General features: G+C 41.8%; 1 protein-coding gene across 4 annotated transcripts in view; it reads right to left on the minus strand.

Annotated features, from left to right (window-relative positions):
* Positions 1–25157, minus strand: part of FAM222B (family with sequence similarity 222 member B) — a 90113-nt gene that overhangs the window by 57705 nt on the left and 7251 nt on the right. Inside the window, exon 1 of one of the 4 annotated variants that reach the window (XM_021067488.1) lies at positions 5139–6414. The exons of 2 other annotated variants lie outside the window; for them this stretch is intronic. The gene's annotated coding sequence lies outside the window, so the exon portion shown is untranslated. Of the gene's footprint in view, positions 1–5063; positions 6415–25157 lie in introns of those variants that run through there. One more of the 4 variants, XM_003483072.4, reaches the window with a different exon arrangement.

The following is a 25157-nucleotide window of genomic DNA, read 5'->3' on the forward strand; positions in this document are numbered from 1 at the left end:
CCATTAGCACTATATATAAAACTTCAACCTGGCCTTCCCCTTTACATCTTTTTTATTCCTTCAACACCTCATCTTGAAAATTCCTCCTGCTCTTGACTAATAATGGCATCTCATTCTCCGGATTCTCTTCACAACTAGTGAAATAAGAAAACAGCTTCTCGGAGTAGACGATAGGGATCCTGAGAGGAGTTCTTGGAGAAAAGAATTAAACATATTAGAAATTCAGAGAAGGGAAGAATTCAGAGACCTTGGCTCTGGGTCTGGCTTCACTACCAAATCACTTTCTAGGACATTTTGGGGCAGTAGTTTTTCCCACCTCAGGGAAATTCCGAGGCTGCTAAAGACTGCTTATTTAAATCACTGGATGAAACTAATCCAAAATTAGGAGTTCCCGTCGTGGCTCAGTGGTTAACGAATCTGACTAGGAACCATGAGGTTAAGGGTTCGATCCCTGGCATTGCTCAGTGGGTTAAGGATCTGGCATTGCCATGAGCTGTGGTGCAGGTCACAGACACAGCTCAGATCCAGTGTTGCTGTGGCTGTGACGTAGGCCGACAGCTACAGCTCCGATTAGACCCCTAGCCTGGGAACCTCCATATGCCCTAGAAATGGCAAAAAGGCAAAAAAAAAAAAAAAAAAAAAAACTAATCCAAAATTAAAAATATTTATGTTACTACTGGAAATGATTCTTGGGCTAAAGGAACTCTTGCCTTAAACTTCTGTGAATTGTTACATAATTATACTCTACAGCTCCATATTTAATTTCAAGGTATAATGCGTACTCGAGGTACCAAATAATTCCTTTAAACCAGGCTCAGGTTCTCTCTTCCATTATTATATAAATACACACACACATATAAAGATAATGAAATCTCTAATTAAGCAAAATTCTAAGATCTGGCCAAACAAAAGGCCAGTCAGTATTCAGAGAATGCTAACACAGAGAACAAAGTTGGGGAGGGAGCAAAGGCCTGGATTCTAAAAAATAAATGACCTATCTGGGTGTTTGGCTTAAAAAACAAAACAAAAAGATGGATTAAAAGTTTGTATCTAAAAGGCAACTCTACTTTGAATGGCTCTAACAATCCCATAATAAGTGCAGTATCAAACAGTCAGGGTAATTAATTCAGTGGACTCTTTCCCTTTCACTGCCAGATTGAAGAGCTCTGAGGATAATCTCCCTCATTCTCCCAGGGCTCAGTTGGAAGATTCATTATTTATGCCCTCAATTGTTTACTCTGTCCTATTTTTCCAACCATCCAGGCCCAAGGGCAGTGTTAGCACTGGCCTGTTTCCAAAATGAACTGTGTTAGTTCACTGCCTTAGTAGTTACAAACCAAAGATAATCAAACAGTCATATCTTAATACTGGAGAACAACTCCATCCTACCACTTGATCCAAGAGAGAAGTTAATGACAATGCTGACCCAGGTGACCAAAAGCTAAGTTATTTTAGATGGATAAAATGAGACACGTAAGTCATTGTAGTCTTTTTTTTTTTTTTTTTGCCTCAGAGCAACACATATGCACACCCAACAGGATTCTTAAAGGGCAGTATCATTAGAAAGACAGCTCTGGCCCTCACCAAGAGCAGACCTGCAAACTATTAAGGATTAAACTGATTGAGATGCACTTTGCCTAGCAACCATTCATCAAGAAGAGTTCAGTAACTCACCAGCAATCAATTCCAAGTCCTTATCTGAGCCATAAACAGATAAGAGACTCCACCAAGTCCTCTATCCTCTGGATTCAGACAGCAAACAACTTCTTCAAAAGATTCAGCCTCCAAGTGTCAACCTTTGCGGGAGAGAGGTGTGCTTAAACACACATAAAATACGGTCTCAGACACCTGACTGACAAAGCTGAATAGCTAAAAACTATCACCAGCCACATCTCCATATGAATGCATTCATTGTCTCTAAATAAGTCTCTCGCATTGCAGTATTCCCCAGGTCTTTTTGCCTCTAATATTTTCTCACCTTGAGCAAGCTTTTCCCAATTCCAAACCTGACAACACTCAGGCTCATTATCATGAAAATTAAACAATGCCAAGGGTCCAATCTTTTCCTTCACCTTCTCAAGGGGACCATTTTAGACTTCTGATGCAAATGGGGGATTGGGCTAGAGTCTCCCTTTAGAGAGAACATAGGGCCCTTTTTCTTAACACATTCTAAACTATGACGCACAGAAATAAGCAGGATGGATAAAAACAGATTGCTAAAGAAAATTAAACCAGAGAATTTAACCTCAGCAGCACCATGTCCCCCAACCTGAGAGATTATGGAAAGTCATGGCTTCACATAATTGTTTTCTTGAAGAGGACCAAATCTGAATTTCCATTCTCCTTAAATGATATTTGGAGATCAGTATAGATGCACACCTATGATTAGTCCTATACATAGTCTTTTGTCTCCTGGGGAAAATTCTATGGGGAAATCACTGCACTGTGCAAAATACATATACACAAATCAGTCAAGAAAAGAGAAATATAAAAGCATTAAGTGACCAAAGTGTAATATAACTTTATAAAGCTGTATTAACTGCTCACTCATGAGCAGACAAAGAAAAAAACACCTAGATATCAAATAGGAAGACAACTTGTTTTTTGGTAAAAGCAAGTTGAAGCGGTATATGCTTTCACATGGCCTTCATGTGGATTCCGTCATTCCTGAGCTTACTATATTACATAGTTTAGATGTCAAAGTGCATTTCATTTTACACACTAGCTAGCTGTCAAGGCTTCAAAGTCATTTTTAACAGTTTATTCTCAGTAATGAGCTAGGTAAGACAATATCTAGGGAAGAGATCCTCTTTGCCTCTCAATTTGAACATGATTCGTGGAGTCTTAAGGGATAAATGGATAAAAAACTAAAAACCCAAAATCTAACAAAGGTTTTACTCTGACTCTACTTTTTGCACAATTCTCTAATAGGCTACTTGAGATTTTTTTTTTTCTTTTTAAAGTATGTTCCATGATTCCTAGTAAGTTTCCACAACTGAGAGGGTTACCTATCCCATCATTTCAATTCTCAGCATATGGAGTTCCCAGACCAGCCGAAACACACTGCAGCTGTGGCAATGGTGAATCCCTAATCCACTGTGCCAGGCTGGGAATGGAACCTATGGCCCAGCACTCCAAAGAAAATGCCACCCATCCTGTTGCACAGCAAGAACTCCCCTATTCTTTATAATACTTGCTTTTCCCCCAAACTACTCCTTATTGGTTAAGGATCCAATAAATCAATGCAAAGAAAAAACACAAATCTGCTTAAACTGTAAAACAACTCCAGTGTATCAATTGTCTTCAAAACTGACCTCCAATTAAAACAATCTCTGGAACCTGAACCTGATTACAAGCATGAATTCTCAATCACCTCAATTAATATTCACCAATGTGCTGGAGGGAGGAAGAGAGATGGACTGGGAGTTTGGGGGTAGTAGACGCAAACTATTACATTTAGAATGAATGGACAATGAGGTCCTACTGTACAGCACAGGGAACTATATCCAATCTTCTGGGATAGACCATTCTAGAAAAGAATATTAAAAAAAAAAAGAATATATGATATAGTGACATATATAGATCACTTTGCAATACATTAGAAATGAACACAACACTGTAAATCAAATATAATTTAAAAAAATAAAGAGTTTACACTGAAATGAATGGATAAGTATTTGTTTTTTACTACTACAAACTAAGGTAAGATGTGGTTAGTGGTAGAGGTGAACACTGAATATAAAAGTAGTAATTAAATTGCTTGCTCTTAAAAGATGCAGTGTATTATTTCCATCACAAAACTGCACCCTGAACTGTAAACGGCAATAGGAGAAAGTCAAAGTGAAATAGAAATTTTTCAGAGCAACAGATGAAAAAGACAAAATATTCTGTATTACTTGGAAATATACTGAAACACAATAGTTAACAGCTTGGACATAACATATACTTAAATGTAGTAGATGCATAAAGTAGATGATTGCAGTAAGTGACTTTCTGTACTCTAATTCTACTCACTGACATATATCCCCCATACATACACACACACACACACACACACACACCCCCAAAGCGCTTCCAAAAAATTGATATTCATCCTTTCTGGCACTTTAGCTCTTTGCTAATCAACATTAGGATAAAGCTAGTCCAAACACTTTTGGTGAGCGTACCCAGTTAAAGCAGGTTTACCGTGAACACATCCCTTCAACATACACACAGATTACACACCCTTTCTATTGAAATTTTTGGATTTTCTATCTTCAATTGAAAACATTCCTCTCAATTAAAAACCTATAAAGAGGTTTCTGATTTTGGCTGAAGATGAGCTCTGTCCTTCAGAAAGAAGGGATCCATAAGTTGCAGAAGCAAGCAAACTCAAAAGATAAATATAAACGGTAATGATACAGCCACCCAAAGGGGGAGGCTTTAAAAACAATTTAAACAAAATGCATCTGGATTTGTTTCATTTCTGATGACAGAAACTTATCCCTCTGAGAACCTATGAATAAGAAATATACAGATGGAGAATATACATAGGAGTTTTAAGTTTCAGTAACAGCAAGGTAAGTTTGCTTGCTCTAGCTAGGTTTCTCCAACAGGGCAGAGTACTACACAAAGCCCGTGATACTGTACTTGGGGAGACTTGAGCAGAGTTAATCGCTAACAACTATCAGGATTTCCTTTAACCACCATTTGACGGGGGCTGATCCGTCTTTCTACTAGCACCTCCTTCCTGCTCAGACTGTTTTTGCTGATTAAGGCAGTCCCAAGTAGGAAAATGGTGAAAACAGCCTTAATGGACACAGATGCAGTACAGTTCCAAAACCTACTCCTATCTTATGCTTTTTTTTTTTTTTTCCGGTTTACTGCATCATAGGCCACACAAGAAAGGGCTCTTCTTTTCTTCTCTGCTCATTTTACTACGCGACCAACATCGACACATTAGTAAAAAGATATGAGTCCTGAATCTGCTTACCCTGCTGCAGGGGTGAGATGAAGGGAGGGAAAGAAGAATGAAGGGTAGAATTAGAAAATCAAAATCAACTGATTAGATGTGGAGCTCTTACTTCTCATTCCATTTCCCCTTTTCTCACAAGGTTAAGTCCGCTGAAGTCGGGGTTGGTCAGAAAAAGCACACACACCTTGAGCCCTGGAAGGGAGGTGAGGATCGCTCTGCAGCGCTCGGTGGGGCTCTGGGCTCCGCCCCGCCCTCCTGGGGCAGCTCAGCCCTCCTCGCCCCAGCCCCAAGAGGATGGAGGAGAAGGGGTTTCTAGCGGTCTAGGCAGGGGGAGGGGGAGGCGGCTGCTCCGGGTGCCAGGCTCTCTGAGCGCTGCACTCCGCGGTGCGCCGACACCCCCCTCCCCCAGCCGGCGGCCGCTCGCTCCCCTTCGCCGCCGGAAGCCAGCCCCGCCCCCTCAACTCCATCCCGGCCCTCCAGGAGCCCCCTTCAGTCCGCACAGCCAATAGCGAGCCAGGGAGCCAGCAGAGCGACTCACCAAGCAGCCAACTGGGGAGGCCCACTGGGAGGTCAGCCGCCCGGGATAGGCCAGCTACCCGCGGCCCCGGCCCCAGCACGGCTCCTCTTTGTTAGAGCGGCCCCCCTCTCCCCAGGCCCCCACCCCAAAGCCGGGTGCCCAGCATCCAGCAGCTGGGTCAGGTGATGCCGCGCCCTTTCTCCCACTTCTCCGCCCTCGCTCTGCCTGGGTACTAGGAGTGACCCCCATTGAGGCGGTACCTCCCAGAGTGCCTAAGACTTCCACAGAATAGCCATTCGAGACACCTGACAGTAAAATGATGCTCCCAGGCCTCTCTGCCTCGCCCTTCTTTTCTCAGACTAATCAACTGCGCTCCCTCATACCATACATAGATTTAGGTGTGCATATTAGATCAGCTACACACATCAATCCGCCCCGTCTGAAACTCCTGCTTCCCATGAAAAGGGAAATTGGTGGACTGAACCAAATCTGCACACCCCCCCACACACACGGTTGGCTCCAACCCAGCTCAAATACAAGACATCTACACCCAATTAAACCCAAGCTAACCACTCCCTTAACAGGTTTCAGTACAATTATAGGAAGCAAACTTCTAGGTCTCCTTCAAGCCATAAGCCTAATGAGAAAACACTCAGCAACCGTCAGGCCGCCAGGAAACTGGCAGGTTGCATCAACACTTCAATCACTAATGCCAACGTTAGGGGCATAACACTGCTGGGATGGAATATACTAAAGATTATACAATATTTTCTTGGGATGGTGGTGCAGTATAAGAGGGTCATTAAAGAAAAACAAAGTGGATGGGTTCTCGCTGTAGATCAGCAGCTAAGAACCTGACTATTATCTATGAGGTTCCAGGTTCGATCCCTGGTCCCTCTCAGGGGGTTAAGGATCTGGCATGGCCATGAGCTGAGGTGTTAAGCAGCAGGCGCGGTTCAGATCTGGCATGGCTGTGGCTGTGATGTAGGCCAGCAGCTGTACCTCTGACTGGACCCCTAGCCTGGGAACCTCCGTATGCTGTGAAGTTCAGCCCTTTAAAAAAAAAAAAAAAAAAAGTGTAGATGAGAAAGGCAAGTTACTACCAATATTGCCATTTGTGTCCAGAGTTCTCGCAACTAAAGTTAAATGCCTACATCACACTCTACAATCCCACTTAGTTCCCAAGCACAAATACAATTTTTTTTTTTTTTTTTTTTTTTTTTTTGGTCTTTTTGCCTTTTCCAGGGCCGCTCCCACGGCATGTGGAGGTTCCCAGGCTAGGAGTCTAATCGGAGCTGTAGCCACTGGCCTGCGCCAGAGCCACAGCAATGAGGGATCCGAGCCACCTCTGCAAGCTACACCACAGCTCACAGCAACGCTGGATCCTTAACCCACTGAGCAAGGCCAGGGATCGAACCCGCAACCTCATAGTTCCTAGTCAGATTCATTAACTGCTGCACCATAACAGGAACTCCAAGCAACCACAAATACAAAATTTTTAAAAAATAAAACACTTTAAAATTAAGCAGACTTTTCTTATATGAAGCTCAAAGTATGTATGTATTTGTGTGTGTGTGTGTGTATCCTCAGTGTTCTGGCAAGTTCGAAAAGGAGCTGTGTGATATGCTCATTTATAAGCCATCTCTTTTTTCTAACCCAAATTAAAAAGTTTAGGCTTAAAGAGATTTATAAAGGAACTTCTTTGACATCTCATAGAAATCTTTTAGATTCCAGATTAAAAGAAACAAATGCGGAAAAAAATTTTTATTTTAAAATCTGCCCACAAAAGTCTCCCAGATCAGCTAATGGACAAGTCCAGTCCCTCCCCAAATTCACCTGACCAAAAACAAAAACCCCAAAAGCGCAAAAGCAATTAACAACTCTTCACATCATTTAGCAATTCTCTGGCATTTTCCATATTAAAATAACTAAACAATACTTCAAGAGATGATTACTTAAAATAGATAAACTAGAGTTCCCTGGAGGCTTAATATTTACGAATCTGACATTGTCACTGCTGTGGCCCAGGTTGCTGCTATGGTACGGGTTTGATCCCTGGCCTGGGAACTTCGGCACACCATAAGTGTGGCCGAAAAAATTTGTAATTTTCTTAAATAAATAAAAATAAAACGGCTGACCTAAAAGCTGGTCTTTTTTTTTTTTTTTTTTTGCCACATCCACACCATGTATAAGTTTCCAGATCAAACCTGGGCCACAGCAGCAACAATGAGACAATGATGAATCCTCAACTCAGAGGCCATCAGGGAACTATTTTTTTTTTTAACAGCCGCACCTGCGGCACATGGATGTTCCCAGGCTAGGCTAGGGGTCGAATCAGAGCTGCAGCTGAAGCCGACACCACAGCCACAGCAACACCAGATCTAAGATGCATTTGGGACCTACGTCTCAGCTTGTGGCAATGCCAGATCCTTAACCCAGTGAGTGAGGCTAGGGATTGAACCCGCATCCTCATGGATACTAGCAAGGTTCATTAACCACTGAGCCACGACGGGAACTCCAGGCAACTCCTTTTACTTATTTTTTTAATTAAATTTTTAAAAAGATATGAAAACATAAACACATCATCTCTCAGAAAGAGAAAAGATCAATGGGTTGGACTGAAAACTAGGTAACATTTTTCTAGTCTGATCACTGCTTGCACTTCAATATTTCTTGAGTACTCTATTTTGCAAAATTCCCAGAACAAAGGCTTTGCTTTTGTTTGTTTTAAGGGCCCCACCCATAGCATACAGAAATTCTCAAGCTAGGGGTCGAATTGGAGCTACAGCTGCTAGCCTATGCTACAGCCACAGCAACATAGGTTCTGACCAGGTTCTGTGATCTATGCCACAGCTTGTGGCAACGGATCTTTAAGTCACTGAACAAGGCCAGGTATCGAACCCACATTCTCATGGATACCAGCCAGATTCATTTCCACTACACCACAATAGGAACTCCAAAACACAGGCTCTGATGAGAAACTTTATCCCTAGACTTAAAGAGAACAGATCTGGGGAGTTCCCCAGTGGCTCAGTGGGTTAAGGATCTGGCATTGTCACTGTAGCAGCTCTAGTCACTGCTGTGGCACTGGTTCGATCCCTGTTCCAGGAACTTCCACATGCCATAGACATGGCCAAAAATAAAAACAATAACAGTTCTGAAAAAACAAGTGTGAAACTAAGGGAAAAAAAAACAATACTTTGACTTTTTTTTTTTTTGTCTTTTGTCTTTTCTTTTTTTAGGGCTGAACCCAGGGCATATGGAGGTTCCCAGGCTAGGGGTCCAATCAGAGCTACAACTGCCGGCCTATGCCACAGCCACAACAAGGCCAGATCCAAGCTGCGTTTGCAACCTACACCACAACTCATGGGAATGCTGGATCCTTAACCCACTAAGCAAGGCCAGGGATAAAACCCTCGTCCTCATGGATCTTAGTTGGGTTCATCAACCACTGAGCCACGACGGGAACTCCTATTATTTCAATGTAGAAAGATATTAACTTTTTTTAAGAAAAAAACTGGCTGCACTTTCTCTTTCAGACACTAGAGGGAAATGTAAAATCCATTCACAATTTCTTTGGGAATTCAATTTATTCATTCATTCACTCACATCACCACATATTTATTGTATTCCTACATACTAGGAACTCTATTAGACCCCAGAGACAAAAAGAGGAATAAGCTTCAGTTTCTGTTTTTAAGGTACTTAGTCTACTTAGGGGAGATACGCTAGTTTAAAGAAAAAGAGCAAAACTACAAAAAAGAAGGCACATGAGAATCAAACCTCAACTTGTGAAAGACTGGATTTGGGATAGGGCAGTTTGGCAGAGGGAGAATAAACATGCCCACCTAACAATTCATACTAGAAAAAGTAGCTTATCCAAACTGGCTTATTCTCTTATTACAATCTTCCCACCTTAATCTAAATGGAATATCTATGCTTAGAAGGTATCTTTAAACTGTTATCTATAGGAAGTAGAGGAATGAGGCATTAATGTGTTCAGAGATTTGCTAAAATATCTAGTTGCTTACCTTTCAAAATCAATTATACACAATTTAAAAAGCATGAAGGCAACAGACAGAATTGGAGTAAAGGCTGCTTCCATGATAATAAAAATTCTCATTTGAAATCAGGACAGAAGTTCCCACTGTGGTGTAGTGGGATAAGGATCCAACTGCAGCAGCTCAGGTCACTGCAGTGGCACGGATTCAATCCTGAGCCCAGCACAGGGGGTTAAGGATCTAGTGTTGCTGCAGCTGCAGCTCGGATTCAATCCCTGGCCTGGGAACTTCCATATGGAGTGTATATGGCCAAAAACACCCCCCCAAAAATCAGGATAAACTACACTATACCCCCCTGAAAAGAGTATGTTAAAAATAAATAAATGTGCTCTGCCTTATACAAATTAAGTTTCCCAAGTTAGGAAGTATTCTGATAATTTGCTTCCACCAATTCATCTGAAAAGCCTCTGTAAAGAGACATCCTAGCTGGCAAATCATTTCCACATCTACGTAATTCAGCCTACATAGGACAGATTAAGACTTTAACTGACAAAGCAGAAATAAAGCTCTGTCACCAAAAGGGCAATGGAAACATTTATGTGGTGTATTTTCCCCCAATCCTCAAAATGACTGTCACATCTTTTGCTATGGTTCGAAATGTTTGCATTATGTGTGTTGGGGTAGAGAGTTGGAGAGAAGGGACAAGTTGTTAGTTTTTCATACTGATGGAGTAGCAGCACATGGTAGAAAAAGTAAAAGCCAACATCCTCAAAGTTTCACACACATATACAAAATGAGACAGCAAACTTGTGAATCAAGCATGATTTGGCATCTTTAAATGTAGAGCCAATTCTCTTCTAGTGCCAAAGCCAATGGTTTCTCCTGTAGATAAATGGCACAGTTCCTGAAAAAGCCCTGGACGCTGTTTCCCCACAATCCTATAATCTGTCAGAAGACAGAAAACAAAAAGAAGGCTCTGCCAGCCAGAAAAAGCAAATTATAACCAACACAGAGCCAACACTTTACTTCAGACAGAAGGAGCTTTTCTATGCATCTTTGGAAGGAGAAAGACAAAAGAAGCTTACTACTACTCAAAGAACCAAGGCAAACATTTTAACCAAATTCTATCTTGGATAAGCATTTGATATAATAACCTGCTTTCTCACTTCTTATACACAGCCTCAAAGAATATTTGCAACACTTATGATAAAGAATTGGCCACAAAACACAAAGAATTTTTACAAGTCAATAAGAAAAAGAAACAACTAAAAGGGAAAATCTCAAAGGGCACTGGAGTTCCCTTCTGGCACAGTGGGTTAAGGATCCAGCATTGTCACTGCAGTGGCTTCCGTTGCTACTGTGGTGTGGATTTGATCCCTGGCCCCAGAACTTCTCCCCCCCATCCCCACCGCCCAAAAAATCAGAGGGCATGAATTAGTAGTCACAGAAGTATACAAAGTCAAATATTACATATACTCCATATTGTTAGGAAGTGGTGGAAAGTGCCTTCTCCATATGGTCTCAAAGGTATTTTGACTTGATAGAATACAACCAACTGAAAGCTTCTAGAATAAAAAAAAGTTGGAGACAAGGTGCCTAAAATCATCACGTTGCACATTTTAAATATCTTACAATTTTATAAGTCAATTATACCTTTTTTTTGTCTTTTTCTTGGGCTGATCCCGTGGCATATGGTGGTTCCCAGGCTAGGGGTCGAATCGAAGCCATATCCGCCAGCCTACCCCAGAGCCACAGAAACTCAGGATCCGAGCCGCGTCAGCAACGCCGGATCCTTAACCCACTGAGCAAGGCCCAGGGATCGAATCTGCAACCTCATGGTTCCTAGTCGGATTCATTAACCACTGAGCCACGGGAACTCCCTAGTCAATTATACCTTAATAAAGCTGGAAAAAAGACACATTCCTAAAAACATACAAGATAAAAGCTTTGTGAAGTATCTACTCTGGGAAAGAAACTATTAAGTAGAATAGATACAGGTCAACTGCAAATCAAATCCAACTAAGAGAATTTAAGATGAACCTTTACCAATGAACATAAAACAACTGAGGTCAATCTCTGAATCTACAATGAGCAAGATAGATGACGGAAGAAAACGGAGAACCTAAATACAACCAGAAAAGGAAAACACCTCCAAGAAAAAAAGCTTATTCAACTGTCTTTGCTTTGGAAGCAGACCATTCAGCAACCCCTTTTCCAATCACCAAATGTGAAAATAAAGCAAATAATGCATGAGTGCAGCAAATACAAGTACAGTCTTCCCATCAAAGAGGAAAAGAAACCTAAGCCTTTTTACTTGCTCTTTATACAAAGAGGTAATGGATTGTGGAACTCAAATTCCAGAAGAGATTCAATTCCGACCTATGTAAAGCTAAGAACTTCATGTCACTTTGTTCTAAAATTAGCAATACACAGATCCCCACTGAAAAAACAAAACACAAGATTCTAACTCAGCTGTCAGCAGGGCAAAGTTCTGAGCATGTCAGCAGACTATTGCTTAATCATTTTAGTTTTCCCTTATTGGCTTTAAACACAAAAAGAACCAACATCCCAGTTTTCCTTTATTGCTAATACCACTTTAGAGGCTGAGAAAAATTCAGCTCATCAGATTCAAATTTCAGGCACTTCCTAAGACATTATAGGTAATGGTACCACTGATTCTATATTTAGACTCAGGTGTAGGAACAAGGACTGTTGGTTTTGCCTGAAATGGCACCATGTCCCTCTTTAAAGCCTAATTGCAACAATCACCTAAGCCTGCATTAAAACGTCTATATGGTGTCACCCAAAATAAACTTAAATGCTTTCTCAATGCTTTTTTTGAGTGGTTCTATTGATTGGCTCTGATGTTTTAAATGTACTTAATAAATCACTACCACCAACCCTTTAAACAATTAGCATTGTAACTGCTGTGGGGTAGCACTCATACCCTCACCTGAACCAAAACGCCGATATAACTGGATCACTCAGCTGTACAGCAGAAATTAACACAACATTCTAAATCAACTATGTTTCAATAAAAAGTAAAATAAATCTTTAAGAAGTATTCTCTTAAATAAAAAATTGTTTCATTATGGTTCCATAACTATTATATTCCAGAAACTAGGGGAGTTCCCATCAAGGCTCAGTGGTAACGAACCCAACTAGCATCCATGAGGACCTGGGTTCCATCCCTGGCCTTGCTCAGTGGGTTAAGGATCCAGTGTTGCCATGGCTGTGGTTTAGGCTAGCAGATATAGCTCCAATTCGACCTCTAGCCTGGTAACTTCCATATGCCGCAGGTTTGCCCCCCCCCCAAAAAAAAAAACAGAAGTTCCCATCATGGCTCAGTGGAAACAAAACCGACTCGGAAACATGAGGTTTTGGGTTGGATCCCTGGCCTCACTCAGTGGGTTAAGGGTCCTGTGTTGCTGTGAGCTGTGGTGTAGGTGGCAGATGTGGCTTACATCCGGCATTGCCAGTTCATTAGAGGTTCAGGCCTGTAGCTCCTATTCAACCCCTAGCCTGGGAACCTCCATATGCCTCAAGTGTGGGCCTAAAAGCCAAAAAAAAACACACAAAAAACCCAGAAATTAGGGTAGCAATCTTTTCCCAAATCTTGAGCTATTTTTTTCCTCAAATAGTATTTATAAAAATATATCACCTTTCTCAAAAGGAACTTAAGGCCCTTAACAGACGGCATGTTGCTAATTTTCACAACATCCCAATAAAGAACTATTATTTAGCATTTATATCACACTTTAACTTGCAAAAGTATTTTACAATTATTTTCATTAGTAGTCATGCCTCACAACCACCCACTGAGCTAAACTGGTCTTGTTATCCTCATTTGACAGCTGAGAAAACTCCTGTATCATAAGGCCAAGGTCAAGCCAGTCTGCTTTTCCAAGACCACAGGGACCTATTCCATAAAAAACAGTCTCACTTACTCACTGGTGTTCTGTATTGCTCATAACCTTAAACTAGGTTTTTAGAGAACAGGAGTCCCCCTAAAACAATGGTACAAAAGCAATAGGATTACAATGCTTTGATAAAAATGCATAATCACATTAAAATACAAATAGGGAGGGGTTTAGTAACAATGACACAGGAAGTTTTCAGATATAGGCTTCCCAGTATCTCGCTGTCATCAAAATGAACAAATAGTCAAATGCTTCTTCATCTCGTTTTCTCCCCTCAACCGACTACATCAGACAACTATCTGCACTACTCCATGAGAATTTCTGCCCAAGATCACCAATCATCTCTAGGTTGCCAAATCCCATGGGTACTCCACTGTTCTTATTTGAGACAGCATTCAGTAGTGGTCCATTCCCCTCTTCACATATTCTTTACTTGGCTTGCATAACATTATTTCCTGGTTTTCCTCCTACCTCACTGTCTGCTCTGTCTCTTTCAAATCTCTCTTCTCTAGACACAAACCATTCCTAGGTGACCTCCTGATTGAATTCCATGATTTCAACTTCAATCTACATGTTTATGATTTCCAAATCTACAATTACAGTCCAAACTTCTCCCAGAAATGCCAGGCTTTTCTACCCAACTATGTTATAGCTCCAGTTAGCTGTCTAACAGACATCTCAAACTAGACATGACCAAAAAAGAATTCTTTTTGTTGTTGTTGTTGTTGCACCCACAGCATGTGGAAGTTCCCAGGCCAGGGATCAAGCCCACACCATACCAGTTCCCAAGACGGCTCAGCAGAAACAAATCTGACTAGTATCCAAAGGACACAGATTCGATCCCTGGCCTAGCTCAGTGGGTTAAGGATCTGGCACTGCCATGAGCTGCGGTGTAGGGTGCAGACATGGCTCAGATCCCATGTTGCTGTGGCGGCTGTGGTGTAGACCTGCAGCTGCAGCTGGGAATTGACCCCTAGCTTGGGAACCTCCATATGCCCCAGGTGTTGCTCTTAAAAAAACAAACAGGAGTTCCCGTCGTGGCGCAGTGGTTAATGACTCCGACTAGGAACCATGAGGTTGCAGGTTCAGTCCCTGCCCTTGCTCAGTGGGTTAATGATCTGGCGTTGCCGTGAGCTGTGGTTAGGTTGCAGACGAGGCTCGGATCCCGCGTTGCTGTGGCTCTGGCATAGGCTGGTGGCTACAGCTCCGATTCGACCCCTAGCCCGGAAACCTCCATATGCCGTGGGAACGGCCTAAAGAAATAGCAAAAAGACCAAAAAAATAAAAAATAAAAATAAACAAAAACCCATACCATAACAGCAACCCAAACCACTGCAGTAACAATGCCAGATCCTTAACCCACTGCACCACAAGAGAACTTCTAAAACAGACTCTTTTTTTTTTGCTTCTTAGGGCTGCACGTGCAGCATGTGAAGTTCCCCAGCTAGGGGCTAAATTGGAACTACGGCTGCCAAACTACATCACAGGCACAGCAATGAGGGATATGAGCCACATCTGCAACCTACACCATAGCTCACAGCAACACAGGATCCTTAACCCACTGAGCAAGGCCAGGGATCGAACCTGCAACCTCATGGTTCCTAGTCAGATTCATTTCCACTGCACCACGACAAGAACTCCAGAAAAGATTTTTTTTTTCAATTTTTAACCTTTAAAATTTATTACAGAAGTTATACATACAAAATCCTAGTTATAAAAGGTACATCCAGAATAAGTTATAATAAACTTCACTAAAAATGAGTACGTGTGTGTGTGTGTGTGTGAATCCAGGAATGTACATGTATTTAAACATTTTCAGTGACTCGCACTGCATTATGCATTACATAAAACAGTATATACTAATTAAAGTATCTGAACTACTAGGTTTTAGAAGGCTTTAAATACAGTATCCAGATAAACTGACAACAAAAGGCAGTTCAACTCAGAAACTCTATTAGAGTCCAGAGCCTCTCATTTGAGATTATTTCCCCCATTCCCCTCAAAAGAAGTTTCCAACATAAGCCTTTTTACAAACTAATACTAGTACATCTCCTCAAAAAAAAAAAAAAAAATTTAAAAAAAGGGAGAGTTCTTGACAAAAGATTTCTGCCACAATCTTAACCATCTCAATAAATATAATCATCATGTACCTACCTAGTTGCTCCAGCCAATAATGTAGAAGTTAGCCATGATTTCTCTTTGCATCACTCCTCCTGGCTGCTGCCAATCCCTTAGCAAGCCTGGTCAACTTCATTTCCAAAAGATATCCCAAATCTTCCTACTTTTCTATAGCTCTTCTACAATCTCCTCAATCCAAGTCATCATCAACTCATCTGAATTAGTACAACAGCCTTGTAATGAGTTTCCTTGACTCTGCTCTTGATCCCTATACAATCCATTTCGACACAGTAACCAGAATACTTTCTCCAGTTGTTTTTTTGTTGTTATTGTTTAGGTTTTTGCTTTTTGCTTTTTGGCTGCACCCACAGCCTGCAGAAGTTCCTGGGGTCAGGGACTGAACCTGACCCACAGCAGTGACAATGCCAGATCCTTAACTGCTAGGCCACCAGAGAACTCCTGATTTGTAATTAAAAAAAAGAAAAAAAAAGAAAATAGGAGTTCCCATTGTGGCGCAGTGGAAACGAATCTGACTAAGAACCATGAGGTTTCGGGTTCAATCCCTGCCCTCGCTCAGTGGATTAAGGATCCGGTGTTGCAGTGAGCTTTGGTGTAGGATGCAGATGCGTCTCATATCTGGCATTGCTGTGGCTCTGGCGTAGGCCAATGGCTACAGCTCCGACTGGACCCCTAGCCTGGGAACCTCAATATGCCGCAGGTACAGCCATAGAAGACAAAAAAGACCAAAAAAAAAAAATATATATATATAAGTATCTGGGAACCTAGCACTTAAGGATCCGGTGTTGTCATTGCTGTGACTCAAGTATGATCCCTGGCCTGAGAATTTCTGTGTGCTGTAGGCACAGCCAAAAAAATTAAAAAATAAAATTATCAATCAACGCATATCATATCCTTGCTTAAAAACGTCCAAAGTGGAGTTCCCTGGTGGATCAGCAGGTTAAAGATCCAGCATTGTCACTTCTATGGCTCAGGTCACTGCTGTGGCTCAAATCTGACCCCTGGTCTGGGAATTTCTGAATGCCATGGGTGCAGCCAAAAAATAAGTAAAAAATAACAATCTCCAAAGGAAGCTCACACACTACCTTAGCTTTCAAATCTCAATGTCATGTGGCTTCTGCTTTCTTGAACCACTCTCCCTCTCAGCCACCATATTCAAGCCACATTGGCCTTCTGTTCCTCCAACATACCAAGTTCATTCCTCCTTAACTTTGCACTGGAAGGCTTGATCTGTTAAGCTTTGTATCCTCCTGGATCTTAAATGCCAGACCCTCAGAAAGGTATTCCCTATTCTCCCAATCTGGAGTAGCTACCCATTCATTCTCTAATATATCACTCTATTTTAATGCTCTGCACATTATTTATCATTAACTGATTTTTTAAAAGTTCTGTTGTTCTGTTTACCCTTAGTTGAGTATCAGCTCCATAAAAGCAGAGACTCTGTTTATCAACATATTGTTAGTGCCCAACACACATCAGAAACTCAATAAATTTGGCAGGCTTAGTTGTCAGATGCTACTGAATTTAAAAAGGTAAAAGGTAGGGAGCTCCCTTCATGGCTCGACAGTTAATGAACATGACTAGGAACCATGAGGATGCAGGTTCAATCCCTGGCCTCACTCAGTGGGTTAAGGATCCAGTATTGCCGTGAGCTGTGGCATAGGTCACAGACGTGGCTCAGATGTGGCATTGCTGTGGCTGTTGCGTAGGCTGGCAGCTGTACCTCCAATTTGACCCCTAGCCTGGGAACTTTCATATGCCACAGGTGCAGGCCTAAAAAGCAAAAAAAAAAAAAAAAAAAAGTAAAAAGTAAAAAGTAAAAAAGGAGTTCCCTCATGGCACAACAGGTTAAGGATCAAGTGTTATCACTGTAGCAGCCTGGGTCTCTGCTGTGGCAGGAATTTTTTTTTCTTTGCTTTGCATTTTTTCTGCTTTTTAGAGCTGCACCTGAAGCCTATGGAAGCTCTCAGGCTAGGGGTCAAACGATAGCTGCAGCTGCCAGCCTACACCACAGCCACAGCAATGTGGGATCCAAGCCGTGTCTGCGACCTACACCATAGCCCATGGCAACACAGGATCCTTAACGCACTGAGCGAGGCCAGGGATTGAACCTGCATCCTCAGGGATCCTAGTCAGGCTCATTAACCACTGAGCCACGAAGGGAACTCCACTAGTCAGGTTCTTGACCTGCTGAGCCATAATAGGAACTCCAGGAACTTCTATATGGTGTGAGCACAACCAGAAAATAAAAATATAAGTAAATAAAAAGGTAAAAAAGACATAACCCCTACCAACAAAGAGCTGACAATTCACTCGAGGAAACAAAACATTTAAATAGTAAATGTAATGCTAGCAGGATACTAAAATATCAGAGCAGCCCAGAAGCAGGGGTGATTAATTCTGCCTTAGAAACTGAGAAGACTTCACAGAAGAAATTAGCTAAGAGCTAAATCCTAAAGATTAATTAGGAGATTCACTGATTATTGGTTATATCTGTCTGCCTATTTTGGAAGTGTCCTTGGAGAGAAGAAAATAGCTTAAGCAAAAACATAATGAGAAAAGGAGGAAGGAAGACGGAATCGAGCATCTGCTATGTATCAGGCACTATGGTAATGAAGGGTCTTAAAGGGAAAGGGTATAAGTAGTCTTAGAACTTAGAAGATCACTCTTGCAGTTCCTGTCATGGCTCATCGGGAACGAACCTGACTGGTATCCATGAGGATGTGGGTTCGAACCGTGACCTCACTCAATGGGTTAAATGATTCGGTGTTGCCATAAGCTGCAGTGTAGGTTGCAGATTTGGCTCAGATATGACATTGCTGTGGCGTAGGCCGGCAGCTATAGCTCCAATTTGACCCCTATGCCATGGGTGTGGCCCTAAAAAGACAAGAAGGAAAAAAAGATCACTCTTGTGGCAGTGTGATAGATCAACTAAAGGTCACAAGACCTGAGGTATACAGAGGAGTCAGAAGGTTACTGCAACTGTCCACAGTGGAACTCCAGATTTAGAAAATCTTGAAGGTTAAAATCAGACCGAGGCAACAACCAGGCACAAGTGATGAAGGAGAAGGAAAAACCAAGGTCAAGTCCAAAGTTTTTGATTTAGGCAACTATATGGACATTAATACCATTCAACCTGGACATCTAGAATTTTAGATTTTGTGAGGACGATGTGAATTTTGTGGTGCCTATAGGATGTCTAGGTGGGTTTTGGAAATTATAGGCCTAGATCCTAGAAGGGAAAGGGAGGAGAAGGGGAGAAAGATTTGAGTTAAATCTAGAGATTTGAAGGATCTGTCTTGTGTGTAGTGAATTACATCACTGTGAAAAATGAAGACAGCAGCTAAGAACAGAATTCTCAGGAGTACCAACATTTAAGGACTGGAAAGAAAAAGAGACTACATATTATAAAGAAGACTAAGAAAGAATAGGCAGGGAGTTCCACTTGTGGCACAGTGGAAATGAATCCGACTAGGAACCATGAGGTTGCAGGTTCGATCCCTGGCCTCGCTCAGTGGGTTAAGGATCCGGCATGGCCATGAGCTGTGGTGTAGGTCACAAATGCGGCTCAGATTTGGCATTGCTGTGGCTGTGGCGTAAGCAGGTGGCTACAGCTACGATTAGACCCTCAGCAGGGGGATCTCCATATGCTGTGGGTGCCACCCTAAAAAAGGACAAAAGACAAAAAAAAAAAAAGAAAAAGAAAGAATAGACAGTAAGAGAAAAACCAAGAGTGGACAGTATCACAGTTTAAAGAAGAAGAAAGGCAAAATAAACTATGGACTAAAAAAGTATCATCCAGGTTTGACAATTAGGTCACAAAGCAGAGCAATTTCAGTGGAGTAGTGGGGACAAAATCAAATTACATGCTTGAGAAATAATAGGCTGTAAGAAAGTGAAGAAAGCAGGGGAAAGACAACTTTTATAAACGGGAGAAAAACTGAACAGTAACTGGGCAGAGGACGTGGACAGAGTTGGGAAAAGCAAAAATAAAGAGAGACTGAAGATTCAGATAAAAGAGAAATAATGATGCCACAAGGTCACTGAGAGATTAAGGTATAGTGAAGAAAGGAAAGACAAACATAAATATAAGTCAACTCTGTAGGTATGGAAGAAAAAACTAAAGATAATTTCTACTCGATAGCCTTTGAGAGAAAGGTGGTGCAGAGATTAACATTAAAGGACTAGAGAGGAGTTCCGGTCATGGCTCAGCGGAAATAAATCCGACTAGGAAACATGAGCTTGCGGGTTCGATTCCTGGCCTCGCTCGGTGAGTTAAGGATCTGGTGTTGCCATGAGCTGTGGTGTAGGTCACAGACACGGCTCGGATCCAGCGCTGCTGTGGCTACGGCATAGGCAGGCGGCTACAGCTACGATTAGACCCCTAGCCTGGGAACCTCCATGTGCCATGGGTGCAGCCCTAAAAAGACAAAAGCCAAAAAATAAAATAAATTAATAAAGGACTAGTGATAACTGAATTAATGATTTACCAACAACAGGCAAATATTTAGGTGAGACTTAGGAGCTTAATCAGATACCCAACAATCCCCTACTAAGAGGAAGGATCATACTTTATCTAATTAAAAGTCCCTACTTAGAAATTTGAGATCTGGTGGAAAACCAGAGTAGCTGTGGGGAAAAAAGAGAAGAGCAGAGGCATGATCCAGAAACACCAGCAAATACTTCAAACTGTCTCTCACAAAAAAAGCAGTAGCAGAGGGGACAATGCTATTAATCAATACTGGATGTGGTCCAGCTGCCTAAAATTAAAGCCAATTTCCTCAATGTCATCCCAAATCTGAAAACCCACATTCACCTGGAAGCTATAATACATAAATTTCAAGAATATTAAGGATGTCTCAATATTCTAAGTATCCAACTTCAGTCCATTAAGTAGTCCCCAGGAGAACAAACAGCTTGGCTAGATTTTGGATGAGATCCACATATCCCCCAATTAACTTGATAAATCTCACTGCTAAATACTTTTTCATGCACTAAAGTAGAGAATCTATCTTTAGGTGACACAGCAATGTCCTAGGAAAGGAAGAAGAGTACGGAAGGAAAGCTAGTAGCATCATGCTTGGCAATAAGCAAGTTAAAGTAGAAAATTACTTGGCAGTGTATTCCTGAAGTGGTAAAATCAGAGTAAGCAACTGCATTTCAAAGTAAAATAAATCTGAAAAGATCTAAAATTTCCACTCAGAGACTTTTCACTATGTATCTCAAATTATTTTAAATATTTTCAAGGAGTTCCCACTGTGGTACAGTGAGTGGGTTCAGAATCTAACTGCAGTGGCTCAGGTTGAAGCTGAAAGTTCGGATTCTATCCCTGGCCCGGGAACTTCCATACGCTGAGGGTTCAGAATAAAATAAAACATATCCAAGTTCCCTGGCAGCTCAGCAGGCTAAGGATCCAGCTTTGTCACTGCTGTGGCTTGGGTACAATCCCTGGCCCAGAAACTTCTGCATGCTGGCAAAAAATAATAATAATAATAAATTAAATTCAAAAAAGAAATAGAAGTTTAAAAATTCAAATATATTTCAGAAGTTACATTTTTTTTTTCCTTTTTTTAGGGCCGCACCTGCAGCATATGGAATTTCTCAGGCTAGGAGATGACTCAGAGCTGGAGCTACAGGCCTACACCACAGCCACGGCAAAGCCAGATCTGAGCCTTAACCCACTGAGTAAGGGAAGGCATCAAACCTGCATTCTCATGGATACTAGGTGGGTCCTTAACCCACTGAGCCACAATGGGAACTAGAAGTTACATTTATTGAATTCTTCTTTAAAGTTTTTGTTTTGTTTTGTTTTTTTTGTCTTTTAGGGCTGTACCCAGGGAGCGGCATATGGAGGTTCCCAGGCTAGGGGTCTTATCGGAGATATAGCTGCCAGCCTATGCCACAGCCACGCCAGATCAGAGCCACATCTGTGAACTAAACCACAGCTTACAGTAATGCCAGATCCTTAACCCACTGAGCAAGGCCAGGGATCAAACCCGCAACCTCATGGTTCCTAGTCGGATTCGTTTCTGCTGCACCATGATGGGAACCCCTTCTTTAAAGTTTAAAGATTTCTTTAGTCTTCCACTCTGAGGCTTTCTTTTTCTAAACTTTACATAATGAAATTCATTTTATAGTGTTCAGTTCTAAGAGTTCTCATAGGTGTATAAAGGTCTATAACTGCAACCACAATCAAGTTACAGAACAATAGGAGTTCCCACTGTGGGTCAGTGGGTTAAGAACCTGATGCTGTCTCTCTGAGGATGCGGGTTCAATCCCTGGCTTTGCTCAGTGGGTTAAGGATCTGGCATTACTGTAAGCTGTGGCAGAGGTCACAGATGTGGCTCAGATCCTGTACTGCTGTGGTGTAAGCCTGCAGCCACAGCTCCAATTCAACGCATAGCCTGGAACTTCCATATGCCTCAGATGCAGCCATAAAGAGGAAAAAAAAAATTACAGAGCAGTTCCATCTTGTCCTCATGCTACCCCTTTGTAGTCAAATACTTCATCTACCCTAACCCAAGGCAATCATTGACCTGTTCTCCATTGTCCCTATAGTTTTGAGTTTCCCAGAATGTCATATAAATTCAATTATACAGTGAGTAGACTTCCTTTTAAATTGAAGCATAGTTGATTTACAAAGCTGTGTTAGTTTTAAGTGTACAACAAAAAGATTCAGATATATATACATAAAATATATGTATTCTTTTTCAGATTCTTTTCCAGCATAGATGATTACAAGATATTGAATATAGTTCCCTATGCTATAGAGTAGGTCCCTGTTGTATGCATAAGAAACCATGTTATTTCATATATGAAATAGTTCCTTTTTATTGCTGAGTAGTTTTCCATTGAACAGACATATACCACAGTTTTTTCATTTCAAAGTTGAGAGACAGTCAGGTTGTTTCCAGTTCTGGGTAAGTACAAAAGAACTGGTATAAATATTCACATACATAGGTCCTAGGTCATCATTTCACTCAGGTAAATACTTGGGTCAGGAGTTCCCATCGTGGCGCAGTGGTTAACAAATCCATCTAGGAACCATGAGGCTGCGGGTTCAATCCCTGGCCTTGCTCAAGGGGTTAGGATCCTGCGTAGCCGTGAGCTGTGGTGTAGGTTGCAGACTCGGCTCGGATCCCGCGTTGCTGTGGCTCTGGTGTGGTAGGCCAGCCGCTACAGCTCCGATTTGACCCCTATCCTGGGAATCTCCATATGCCGAGGGAGCAGCCCTAGAAAAGGCAAAAAGACAAAAAAAAAAAAAAAAATTGGGTCAGATGTCAAGCATATTTTACTTCATAAGAGACTACCGGTGTTTTCCAAAGTCCAGTTGTTCCACATCCTCATCAGTCTACAACCTAGTCAATTTTCTTCTCTTGTTTTTCAGTCATTCTAATGGCATATCTGGTTATGTTTTGCTTTGTTTTTTGTATTTTTAGGGCCATACCCTTGGCATATGGCAGTTCCTGTGCTAGAGGTTGAAACAGAGCTGCAGCTGCTGGCCTATGCCACAGCAATATAGGATCTGAGCAACGTAGGATCCTTAACCCACTGAGCGAGGCCAGGGATCAAACCTGCGTCCTCATGGATACTAGTCAGATTCGTTACTGCTGAGCCATAACAGGAACTCCAAGACCTTCGGTATCTTTCAAGCAACCATCACACCAGTCTCATAACAAGCTTGTCTCCTTTCAATCAATTTCTCATGTTTTTTATTTTTATTACTTAGAACGTTGTTTACTGTAATATATATATATATATATATATATATTTTTTTTTTTTTTTTTGTCTTTTTAGGGCCACACCTATGGCATATGAAGGTTCCCAGGCTAGGGGCCTAATAGGAGCTGTTGCTGCCGGCCTACACCAGAGCCACAGCAACACCAGATCCAAGCTGAATCTGCAACCTACACCACAGCTCACCACAACGCTGGATCCTTAACCCACTGAGCGAGGCCAGGGATAGAACCCAAAACCTAGTCAGATTTGTTTACTGCTGTGCCACACAGGAACTCCTATTGCATTTTTTGAAGGTGGAAGAAACTGAAAATAACCAAGTGTCCATAAATTAGACTATGGTTAAATGCATTTTGCTACACTCCTAAAAATAGGGAACGCTTCACGAATTTGCGTGTCATCCTTGTGCAGGGGGGCCATGATAACCTTCTCTGTATCATTCCAATTTTAGTATATGTGCTGCCAAAGCGAGCACAATTTCTCCTTTTTAAATCTAACTTCCAAACAGTCAACAGTGTTATTTTTCTTAGTGATCTCAACTCTCCCATGACTCCCTAGCACCTACAAAATAAAACTCAAACCCCTAACCAAAGCCATCCACAATTAGGCTCCAACCCCTCTTTTACCTCATTTCCTTCCATTCTTATCTCATATCCCACGATCTAGACAAATTAAACCACGGACCTGCAGGTACATACTTTGTACCCTAGGGCAAGTTGTTCTCTGAACTTGAAATACTATCCTCTCCAATCCTTTTTTCTTTTTCCTTTTTTTTAGGGCCACATATGCTACATATGGATGTTCCCAGGCTAGGGGTGGAATGGGAGCTGCAGCAGCTGGCCTACACCACAACCACAGCAATGTGCGTATGAGTTACATCTGCAACTTACACAAAGATGACTGACAGCAACACTGGACGCTTTAACCACTGAACAGGGCCAGGGATTGAATCCACAACCTCATGGATACTAGTTGGGTTCCTACCACTGAGCCTCAACAGGAACTCCTCCAATCCCTTTCTGTAGAAGCAGCTAAACTGCATTCGTCCTTCAAGATCCAAATGATTCCTCCTCCGAGAAGCCTTCTCTAACCTTCCCTTCCCACCACTAGGCAGAACCAGTGCTCCCATAGCACTTAGTACAGATAGATCTCTATGACAGCATTTATTGTACTGATTCATGATTATGTATGTGTTAGTGCCAATTAAAATGTGAGATCCTGGGGTTCCTCCTGTGGCACAACAGGATCAGCAGCATCTCTAGAGCACTGGGACACAAGTTCAATGCTCAGGCAGTCAGAGTGGGTTAAGGATCTGGTATTGCCACAGCTGCAGTGTAGGTCGCAACTGTGGCTCGGATCTGACTTCTGGTGCTCGAACTCCATATGTCTTGGGGCGGCTAAAAAGGAAAAAAATAAAATGAATACATAAATAAAATAAAAGATTAGTAAAGATAATGAAAGTTGGATTATGAAACGTTCTAGCAAGGAGTTCCAGTCGTGGCTCAATGGTAACAAACCCAACTAGGATCCATGAATACATGAATTCCATCCCTGGCCTCACTTGGTGGGTTAAGGACATGGCATTCCCCTGAGCCACAGTGTAGGTCACAGATGCTGCTCAGATCCTGCGTGGCTGGGGCAGTGGTGCAGGCCAGCAGCTGAAGCTCTGATTTGACCCCTAGCCTGGGAACCTTCATATGCTTTGGTGCAGCCCTTTTTAGGGATTTAGACAAAAAAAAAAAATTAAAAAATAAATAAATAAATGTTCTGGCAAGGCTCTTCATTTAAAACAACAGAAATAAAAATAAAAAGCTTAGAAGTTCCCGTCATGGTGCAGCAGAAATGAATCCGACTAGGAACCATGAGGTTGAGGGTTCGATCCCTGGTCTCGC

Source organism: Sus scrofa, chromosome 12 (assembly GCF_000003025.6).
Source record: "Sus scrofa isolate TJ Tabasco breed Duroc chromosome 12, Sscrofa11.1, whole genome shotgun sequence".
Taxonomy (NCBI): domain Eukaryota; kingdom Metazoa; phylum Chordata; class Mammalia; order Artiodactyla; family Suidae; genus Sus; species Sus scrofa.